General features: G+C 44.3%; 1 protein-coding gene and 1 long non-coding RNA gene across 2 annotated transcripts in view; one reads left to right on the top strand and one right to left on the bottom strand.

The window, feature by feature from the left end:
- Positions 1–10,168, top strand: part of LOC123772962 (3-galactosyl-N-acetylglucosaminide 4-alpha-L-fucosyltransferase FUT3-like) — a 334,661-nt gene that overhangs the window by 285,951 nt on the left and 38,542 nt on the right. The gene's annotated exons all lie outside the window — the stretch shown is intronic.
- LOC138364719 (uncharacterized) lies at positions 1,943–3,473 on the bottom strand. Its single transcript, XR_011228511.1, has 3 exons — positions 2,713–3,473; positions 2,442–2,570; positions 1,943–2,060 (listed from the first exon to the last, which is right to left on the bottom strand). It is a non-coding gene; the product is annotated as an uncharacterized lncRNA (long non-coding RNA).

Raw genomic sequence — 10,168 nt, forward strand, 5'->3', positions numbered from 1 at the left:
TTAACCCGCTCCACCACCTGCTCAGACTCTTAAAAGAGATGGTAATTTTGGAGTATTTAAATACTCCTTAAGCATACTCCTGCCTTAAGCATAGACACAGTGTTCTCCCATATTAACAGGGACTTGATGAAAAGAACGTATAAATGACCCCTCACTTGCTCTAGTGCTCTTGGGAGGTGGTGATCTTTGCGGTATTTAAATACTCCAAAATTACCATCTCTTTTAAGAGTCTGAGCAGGTGGTGGAGCGGGTTAAGGCGTACCTGTTATGCCAGTTGCTGGAAGGCTTCTGTGCTGGCTAGGGTTCGAGTCTGCTGGTGGGAAAGTGTTCTAAAGTTGTATACTTCACTCTCGTGTTTAGGAGAGTTGTGCCTTAAGCATAGACACAGTGTTCTCCCATATTAACAGGGACTTGATGAAAAGAACGTATAAATGACCCCTCACTTGCTCTAGTGCTCTTGGGAGGTGGTGATCTTTGCGGTATTTAAATACTCCAAAATTACCATCTCTTTTAAGAGTCTGAGCAGGTGGTGGAGCGGGTTAAGGCGTACCTGTTATGCCAGTTGCTGGAAGGCTTCTGTGCTGGCTAGGGTTCGAGTCTGCTGGTGGGAAAGTGTTCTAAAGTTGTATACTTCACTCTCGTGTTTAGGAGAGTTGTGCCTTAAGCATAGACACAGTGTTCTCCCATATTAACAGGGACTTGATGAAAAGAACGTATAAATGACCCCTCACTTGCTCTAGTGCTCTTGGGAGGTGGTGATCTTTGCGGTATTTAAATACTCCAAAATTACCATCTCTTTTAAGAGTCTGAGCAGGTGGTGGAGCGGGTTAAGGCGTACCTGTTATGCCAGTTGCTGGAAGGCTTCTGTGCTGGCTAGGGTTCGAGTCTGCTGGTGGGAAAGTGTTCTAAAGTTGTATACTTCACTCTCGTGTTTAGGAGAGTTGTGCCTTAAGCATAGACACAGTGTTCTCCCATATTAACAGGGACTTGATGAAAAGAATGTATAAATGACCCCTCACTTGCTCTAGTGCTCTTGGGAGGTGGTGATCTTTGCGGTATTTAAATACTCCAAAATTACCATCTCTTTTAAGAGTCTGAGCAGGTGGTGGAGCGGGTTAAGGCGTACCTGTTATGCCAGTTGCTGGAAGGCTTCTGTGCTGGCTAGGGTTCGAGTCTGCTGGTGGGAAAGTGTTCTAAAGTTGTATACTTCACTCTCGTGTTTAGGAGAGTTGTGCCTTAAGCATAGACACAGTGTTCTCCCATATTAACAGGGACTTGATGAAAAGAACGTATAAATGACCCCTCACTTGCTCTAGTGCTCTTGGGAGGTGGTGATCTTTGCGGTATTTAAATACTCCAAAATTACCATCTCTTTTAAGAGTCTGAGCAGGTGGTGGAGCGGGTTAAGGCGTACCTGTTATGCCAGTTGCTGGAAGTCTTCTGTGCTGGCTAGGGTTCGAGTCTGCTGGTGGGAAAGTGTTCTAAAGTTGTATACTTCACTCTCGTGTTTAGGAGAGTTGTGCCTTAAGCATAGACACAGTGTTCTCCCATATTAACAGGGACTTGATGAAAAGAACGTATAAATGACCCCTCACTTGCTCTAGTGCTCTTGGGAGGTGGTGATCTTTGCGGTATTTAAATACTCCAAAATTACCATCTCTTTTAAGAGTCTGAGCAGGTGGTGGAGCGGGTTAAGGCGTACCTGTTATGCCAGTTGCTGGAAGGCTTCTGTGCTGGCTAGGGTTCGAGTCTGCTGGTGGGAAAGTGTTCTAAAGTTGTATACTTCACTCTCGTGTTTAGGAGAGTTGTGCCTTAAGCATAGACACAGTGTTCTCCCATATTAACAGGGACTTGATGAAAAGAACGTATAAATGACCCCTCACTTGCTCTAGTGCTCTTGGGAGGTGGTGATCTTTGCGGTATTTAAATACTCCAAAATTACCATCTCTTTTAAGGGGGCGATAGTTAGGGTTCATAAAAGTTGTTCTAGTGCAATGAAAATTTATTGACGTGTTACACGTGAAGAGGGCTGCAAGTGGTCCAAGTTTCAGCATCGCAGCCTAAATAGAGAGGGAGAAAAAAAAAAAAAAACTTTTTTTAACCATTTTTTTACATGTTTTAAAGTTGATATAACAAATACAAATATCAACTGATATTATTTCTATGATACTCAGCTATCACAATACTATATAATAAAGGTTGTCTAGTGGCATTATTATCCCAAACCTATTTAGTGCAATAATACAAATTTTCAAAGTTCACCCAAAAAATTATGCAACAAAATGATGTTTATAAATATATATAAAATCAATAAATGATCTTAGGGGAAATATATAACTTGAGTTTTTAGAGGCACAGACTCTACATATAATGTGCAAGTTCCATGTAAATTGAATAATAAATAAAAAAGTTATTCAACCATATAGTTGCAAATTAGTTACCTGTAAAAAATGAAGGTCAAAGTTCAGCCACCTTTGGCTGAGGTTGATGAACTACCAATTTCAATCAAAATTACCACCCTTGTAGATTGGCATTCCTTCAGTAAGGTGTGTAAGTTCCATGAAGATTGCCTGATAAAAAAAAAAAAAAAAAAATTATTAAAAAAAAAAAATTAAAAAAAAAAAATAAAAAAAATTAAAAAAAAGACAGCAGCTTTATATTTACAATTATTTATGATATAGTATCAAGATATAAAACATAATACATACTAACCTAATATAATTGGTCTGAAATATGCAACATCTTGCAACATCAAGAGGGAGAACGTCTTGAGTTGCAGGTCTAAGATCTTGAGTGGCAGGTGCCGCAGGTGGTGTGGCAGGTGCCGCAGGTGGTGTGGCATGTGCAGCAGGAGGTGTGGCAGGTGCCACAGAGGTGTGGCAGGTGCCACAGGAGGTGTGGGTGCCTGGGTGTGAGGCGAGGTAGTGTGTTGTGGGGGCGGGAGGCTGCCCTCTCTCTTCACTCAAGGGAACTCTTGTTTTGCCTCAGTGTGGCTTTACGCTCCTTCTTTACTTGGCTAACGCGTAGAGCTCTTGCCTTTAGAGCTTTCTTCTTGTCCGATACTATATCCATTGTGCAGTATATGCAAGAAAATACGATCTGTGCGAGCGCGTCAGGCATGCGACCGCCGGCACAGACACTGAGAGGGTGACTAAGCCAGTAAATCGGATTATAGCCCCTCCCTCTCACAGAAGACAGTTGCCAGCGAGTGTGTTTATAATTTGTATATGCATAACAAGATATTCTCCACTCTATTGCGAAATACTAGACGCTTACAACGTATGACGCATCACCCTACGGCGCACCCGAGCCGCGAGGACCAGATTTCGGGCAATTGCGGCTGGAAAATTTGCTGTAATTACGTTATTTATTATCATAACATTAAACGGTTTGCACCACGGTGTTGCCAGAACGTTGTAGTATTTTTATAAATTTTTCGTGTTTGGCCGAATTTTTTCGGCCAAACAATGATAACGCCCTCTTAAGAGTCTGAGCAGGTGGTGGAGCGGGTTAAGGCGTACCTGTTATGCCAGTTGCTGGAAGGCTTCTGTGCTGGCTAGGGTTCGAGTCTGCTGGTGGGAAAGTGTTCTAAAGTTGTATACTTCACTCTCGTGTTTAGGAGAGTTGTGCCTTAAGCATAGACACAGTGTTCTCCCATATTAACAGGGACTTGATGAAAAGAACGTATAAATGACCCCTCACTTGCTCTAGTGCTCTTGGGAGGTGGTGATCTTTGCGGTATTTAAATACTCCAAAATTACCATCTCTTTTAAGAGTCTGAGCAGGTGGTGGAGCGGGTTAAGGCGTACCTGTTATGCCAGTTGCTGGAAGGCTTCTGTGCTGGCTAGGGTTCGAGTCTGCTGGTGGGAAAGTGTTCTAAAGTTGTATACTTCACTCTCGTGTTTAGGAGAGTTGTGCCTTAAGCATAGACACAGTGTTCTCCCATATTAACAGGGACTTGATGAAAAGAACGTATAAATGACCCCTCACTTGCTCTAGTGCTCTTGGGAGGTGGTGATCTTTGCGGTATTTAAATACTCCAAAATTACCATCTCTTTTAAGAGTCTGAGCAGGTGGTGGAGCGGGTTAAGGCGTACCTGTTATGCCAGTTGCTGGAAGGCTTCTGTGCTGGCTAGGGTTCGAGTCTGCTGGTGGGAAAGTGTTCTAAAGTTGTATACTTCACTCTCGTGTTTAGGAGAGTTGTGCCTTAAGCATAGACACAGTGTTCTCCCATATTAACAGGGACTTGATGAAAAGAACGTATAAATGACCCCTCACTTGCTCTAGTGCTCTTGGGAGGTGGTGATCTTTGCGGTATTTAAATACTCCAAAATTACCATCTCTTTTAAGAGTCTGAGCAGGTGGTGGAGCGGGTTAAGGCGTACCTGTTATGCCAGTTGCTGGAAGGCTTCTGTGCTGGCTAGGGTTCGAGTCTGCTGGTGGGAAAGTGTTCTAAAGTTGTATACTTCACTCTCGTGTTTAGGAGAGTTGTGCCTTAAGCATAGACACAGTGTTCTCCCATATTAACAGGGACTTGATGAAAAGAACGTATAAATGACCCCTCACTTGCTCTAGTGCTCTTGGGAGGTGGTGATCTTTGCGGTATTTAAATACTCCAAAATTACCATCTCTTTTAAGAGTCTGAGCAGGTGGTGGAGCGGGTTAAGGCGTACCTGTTATGCCAGTTGCTGGAAGGCTTCTGTGCTGGCTAGGGTTCGAGTCTGCTGGTGGGAAAGTGTTCTAAAGTTGTATACTTCACTCTCGTGTTTAGGAGAGTTGTGCCTTAAGCATAGACACAGTGTTCTCCCATATTAACAGGGACTTGATGAAAAGAACGTATAAATGACCCCTCACTTGCTCTAGTGCTCTTGGGAGGTGGTGATCTTTGCGGTATTTAAATACTCCAAAATTACCATCTCTTTTAAGAGTCTGAGCAGGTGGTGGAGCGGGTTAAGGCGTACCTGTTATGCCAGTTGCTGGAAGGCTTCTGTGCTGGCTAGGGTTCGAGTCTGCTGGTGGGAAAGTGTTCTAAAGTTGTATACTTCACTCTCGTGTTTAGGAGAGTTGTGCCTTAAGCATAGACACAGTGTTCTCCCATATTAACAGGGACTTGATGAAAAGAACGTATAAATGACCCCTCACTTGCTCTAGTGCTCTTGGGAGGTGGTGATCTTTGCGGTATTTAAATACTCCAAAATTACCATCTCTTTTAAGAGTCTGAGCAGGTGGTGGAGCGGGTTAAGGCGTACCTGTTATGCCAGTTGCTGGAAGGCTTCTGTGCTGGCTAGGGTTCGAGTCTGCTGGTGGGAAAGTGTTCTAAAGTTGTATACTTCACTCTCGTGTTTAGGAGAGTTGTGCCTTAAGCATAGACACAGTGTTCTCCCCATATTAACAGGGACTTGATGAAAAGAACGTATAAATGACCCCTCACTTGCTCTAGTGCTCTTGGGAGGTGGTGATCTTTGCGGTATTTAAATACTCCAAAATTACCATCTCTTTTAAGAGTCTGAGCAGGTGGTGGAGCGGGTTAAGGCGTACCTGTTATGCCAGTTGCTGGAAGGCTTCTGTGCTGGCTAGGGTTCGAGTCTGCTGGTGGGAAAGTGTTCTAAAGTTGTATACTTCACTCTCGTGTTTAGGAGAGTTGTGCCTTAAGCATAGACACAGTGTTCTCCCATATTAACAGGGACTTGATGAAAAGAACGTATAAATGACCCCTCACTTGCTCTAGTGCTCTTGGGAGGTGGTGATCTTTGCGGTATTTAAATACTCCAAAATTACCATCTCTTTTAAGAGTCTGAGCAGGTGGTGGAGCGGGTTAAGGCGTACCTGTTATGCCAGTTGCTGGAAGGCTTCTGTGCTGGCTAGGGTTCGAGTCTGCTGGTGGGAAAGTGTTCTAAAGTTGTATACTTCACTCTCGTGTTTAGGAGAGTTGTGCCTTAAGCATAGACACAGTGTTCTCCCATATTAACAGGGACTTGATGAAAAGAACGTATAAATGACCCCTCACTTGCTCTAGTGCTCTTGGGAGGTGGTGATCTTTGCGGTATTTAAATACTCCAAAATTACCATCTCTTTTAAGAGTCTGAGCAGGTGGTGGAGCGGGTTAAGGCGTACCTGTTATGCCAGTTGCTGGAAGGCTTCTGTGCTGGCTAGGGTTCGAGTCTGCTGGTGGGAAAGTGTTCTAAAGTTGTATACTTCACTCTCGTGTTTAGGAGAGTTGTGCCTTAAGCATAGACACAGTGTTCTCCCATATTAACAGGGACTTGATGAAAAGAACGTATAAATGACCCCTCACTTGCTCTAGTGCTCTTGGGAGGTGGTGATCTTTGCGGTATTAAATACTCCAAAATTACCATCTCTTTTAAGAGTCTGAGCAGGTGGTGGAGCGGGTTAAGGCGTACCTGTTATGCCAGTTGCTGGAAGGCTTCTGTGCTGGCTAGGGTTCGAGTCTGCTGGTGGGAAAGTGTTCTAAAGTTGTATACTTCACTCTCGTGTTTAGGAGAGTTGTGCCTTAAGCATAGACACAGTGTTCTCCCATATTAACAGGGACTTGATGAAAAGAACGTATAAATGACCCCTCACTTGCTCTAGTGCTCTTGGGAGGTGGTGATCTTTGCGGTATTTAAATACTCCAAAATTACCATCTCTTTTAAGAGTCTGAGCAGGTGGTGGAGCGGGTTAAGGCGTACCTGTTATGCCAGTTGCTGGAAGGCTTCTGTGCTGGCTAGGGTTCGAGTCTGCTGGTGGGAAAGTGTTCTAAAGTTGTATACTTCACTCTCGTGTTTAGGAGAGTTGTGCCTTAAGCATAGACACAGTGTTCTCCCATATTAACAGGGACTTGATGAAAAGAACGTATAAATGACCCCTCACTTGCTCTAGTGCTCTTGGGAGGTGGTGATCTTTGCGGTATTTAAATACTCCAAAATTACCATCTCTTTTAAGAGTCTGAGCAGGTGGTGGAGCGGGTTAAGGCGTACCTGTTATGCCAGTTGCTGGAAGGCTTCTGTGCTGGCTAGGGTTCGAGTCTGCTGGTGGGAAAGTGTTCTAAAGTTGTATACTTCACTCTCGTGTTTAGGAGAGTTGTGCCTTAAGCATAGACACAGTGTTCTCCCATATTAACAGGGACTTGATGAAAAGAACGTATAAATGACCCCTCACTTGCTCTAGTGCTCTTGGGAGGTGGTGATCTTTGCGGTATTTAAATACTCCAAAATTACCATCTCTTTTAAGAGTCTGAGCAGGTGGTGGAGCGGGTTAAGGCGTACCTGTTATGCCAGTTGCTGGAAGGCTTCTGTGCTGGCTAGGGTTCGAGTCTGCTGGTGGGAAAGTGTTCTAAAGTTGTATACTTCACTCTCGTGTTTAGGAGAGTTGTGCCTTAAGCATAGACACAGTGTTCTCCCATATTAACAGGGACTTGATGAAAAGAACGTATAAATGACCCCTCACTTGCTCTAGTGCTCTTGGGAGGTGGTGATCTTTGCGGTATTTAAATACTCCAAAATTACCATCTCTTTTAAGAGTCTGAGCAGGTGGTGGAGCGGGTTAAGGCGTACCTGTTATGCCAGTTGCTGGAAGGCTTCTGTGCTGGCTAGGGTTCGAGTCTGCTGGTGGGAAAGTGTTCTAAAGTTGTATACTTCACTCTCGTGTTTAGGAGAGTTGTGCCTTAAGCATAGACACAGTGTTCTCCCATATTAACAGGGACTTGATGAAAAGAACGTATAAATGACCCCTCACTTGCTCTAGTGCTCTTGGGAGGTGGTGATCTTTGCGGTATTTAAATACTCCAAAATTACCATCTCTTTTAAGAGTCTGAGCAGGTGGTGGAGCGGGTTAAGGCGTACCTGTTATGCCAGTTGCTGGAAGGCTTCTGTGCTGGCTAGGGTTCGAGTCTGCTGGTGGGAAAGTGTTCTAAAGTTGTATACTTCACTCTCGTGTTTAGGAGAGTTGTGCCTTAAGCATAGACACAGTGTTCTCCCATATTAACAGGGACTTGATGAAAAGAACGTATAAATGACCCCTCACTTGCTCTAGTGCTCTTGGGAGGTGGTGATCTTTGCGGTATTTAAATACTCCAAAATTACCATCTCTTTTAAGAGTCTGAGCAGGTGGTGGAGCGGGTTAAGGCGTACCTGTTATGCCAGTTGCTGGAAGGCTTCTGTGCTGGCTAGGGTTCGAGTCTGCTGGTGGGAAAGTGTTCTAAAGTTGTATACTTCACTCTCGTGTTTAGGAGAGTTGTGCCTTAAGCATAGACACAGTGTTCTCCCATATTAACAGGGACTTGATGAAAAGAACGTATAAATGACCCCTCACTTGCTCTAGTGCTCTTGGGAGGTGGTGATCTTTGCGGTATTTAAATACTCCAAAATTACCATCTCTTTTAAGAGTCTGAGCAGGTGGTGGAGCGGGTTAAGGCGTACCTGTTATGCCAGTTGCTGGAAGGCTTCTGTGCTGGCTAGGGTTCGAGTCTGCTGGTGGGAAAGTGTTCTAAAGTTGTATACTTCACTCTCGTGTTTAGGAGAGTTGTGCCTTAAGCATAGACACAGTGTTCTCCCATATTAACAGGGACTTGATGAAAAGAACGTATAAATGACCCCTCACTTGCTCTAGTGCTCTTGGGAGGTGGTGATCTTTGCGGTATTTAAATACTCCAAAATTACCATCTCTTTTAAGAGTCTGAGCAGGTGGTGGAGCGGGTTAAGGCGTACCTGTTATGCCAGTTGCTGGAAGGCTTCTGTGCTGGCTAGGGTTCGAGTCTGCTGGTGGGAAAGTGTTCTAAAGTTGTATACTTCACTCTCGTGTTTAGGAGAGTTGTGCCTTAAGCATAGACACAGTGTTCTCCCATATTAACAGGGACTTGATGAAAAGAACGTATAAATGACCCCTCACTTGCTCTAGTGCTCTTGGGAGGTGGTGATCTTTGCGGTATTTAAATACTCCAAAATTACCATCTCTTTTAAGAGTCTGAGCAGGTGGTGGAGCGGGTTAAGGCGTACCTGTTATGCCAGTTGCTGGAAGGCTTCTGTGCTGGCTAGGGTTCGAGTCTGCTGGTGGGAAAGTGTTCTAAAGTTGTATACTTCACTCTCGTGTTTAGGAGAGTTGTGCCTTAAGCATAGACACAGTGTTCTCCCATATTAACAGGGACTTGATGAAAAGAACGTATAAATGACCCCTCACTTGCTCTAGTGCTCTTGGGAGGTGGTGATCTTTGCGGTATTTAAATACTCCAAAATTACCATCTCTTTTAAGAGTCTGAGCAGGTGGTGGAGCGGGTTAAGGCGTACCTGTTATGCCAGTTGCTGGAAGGCTTCTGTGCTGGCTAGGGTTCGAGTCTGCTGGTGGGAAAGTGTTCTAAAGTTGTATACTTCACTCTCGTGTTTAGGAGAGTTGTGCCTTAAGCATAGACACAGTGTTCTCCCATATTAACAGGGACTTGATGAAAAGAACGTATAAATGACCCCTCACTTGCTCTAGTGCTCTTGGGAGGTGGTGATCTTTGCGGTATTTAAATACTCCAAAATTACCATCTCTTTTAAGAGTCTGAGCAGGTGGTGGAGCGGGTTAAGGCGTACCTGTTATGCCAGTTGCTGGAAGGCTTCTGTGCTGGCTAGGGTTCGAGTCTGCTGGTGGGAAAGTGTTCTAAAGTTGTATACTTCACTCTCGTGTTTAGGAGAGTTGTGCCTTAAGCATAGACACAGTGTTCTCCCATATTAACAGGGACTTGATGAAAAGAACGTATAAATGACCCCTCACTTGCTCTAGTGCTCTTGGGAGGTGGTGATCTTTGCGGTATTTAAATACTCCAAAATTACCATCTCTTTTAAGAGTCTGAGCAGGTGGTGGAGCGGGTTAAGGCGTACCTGTTATGCCAGTTGCTGGAAGGCTGCTGTGCTGGCTAGGGTTCGAGTCTGCTGGTGGGAAAGTGTTCTAAAGTTGTATACTTCACTCTCGTGTTTAGGAGAGTTGTGCCTTAAGCATAGACACAGTGTTCTCCCATATTAACAGGGACTTGATGAAAAGAACGTATAAATGACCCCTCACTTGCTCTAGTGCTCTTGGGAGGTGGTGATCTTTGCGGTATTTAAATACTCCAAAATTACCATCTCTTTTAAGAGTCTGAGCAGGTGGTGGAGCGGGTTAAGGCGTACCTGTTATGCCAGTTGCTGGAAGG

The sequence above is a fragment of the Procambarus clarkii genome, chromosome 14 (genome assembly GCF_040958095.1).
Source record: "Procambarus clarkii isolate CNS0578487 chromosome 14, FALCON_Pclarkii_2.0, whole genome shotgun sequence".
Classification (NCBI taxonomy): Eukaryota; Metazoa; Arthropoda; class Malacostraca; order Decapoda; family Cambaridae; genus Procambarus; species Procambarus clarkii.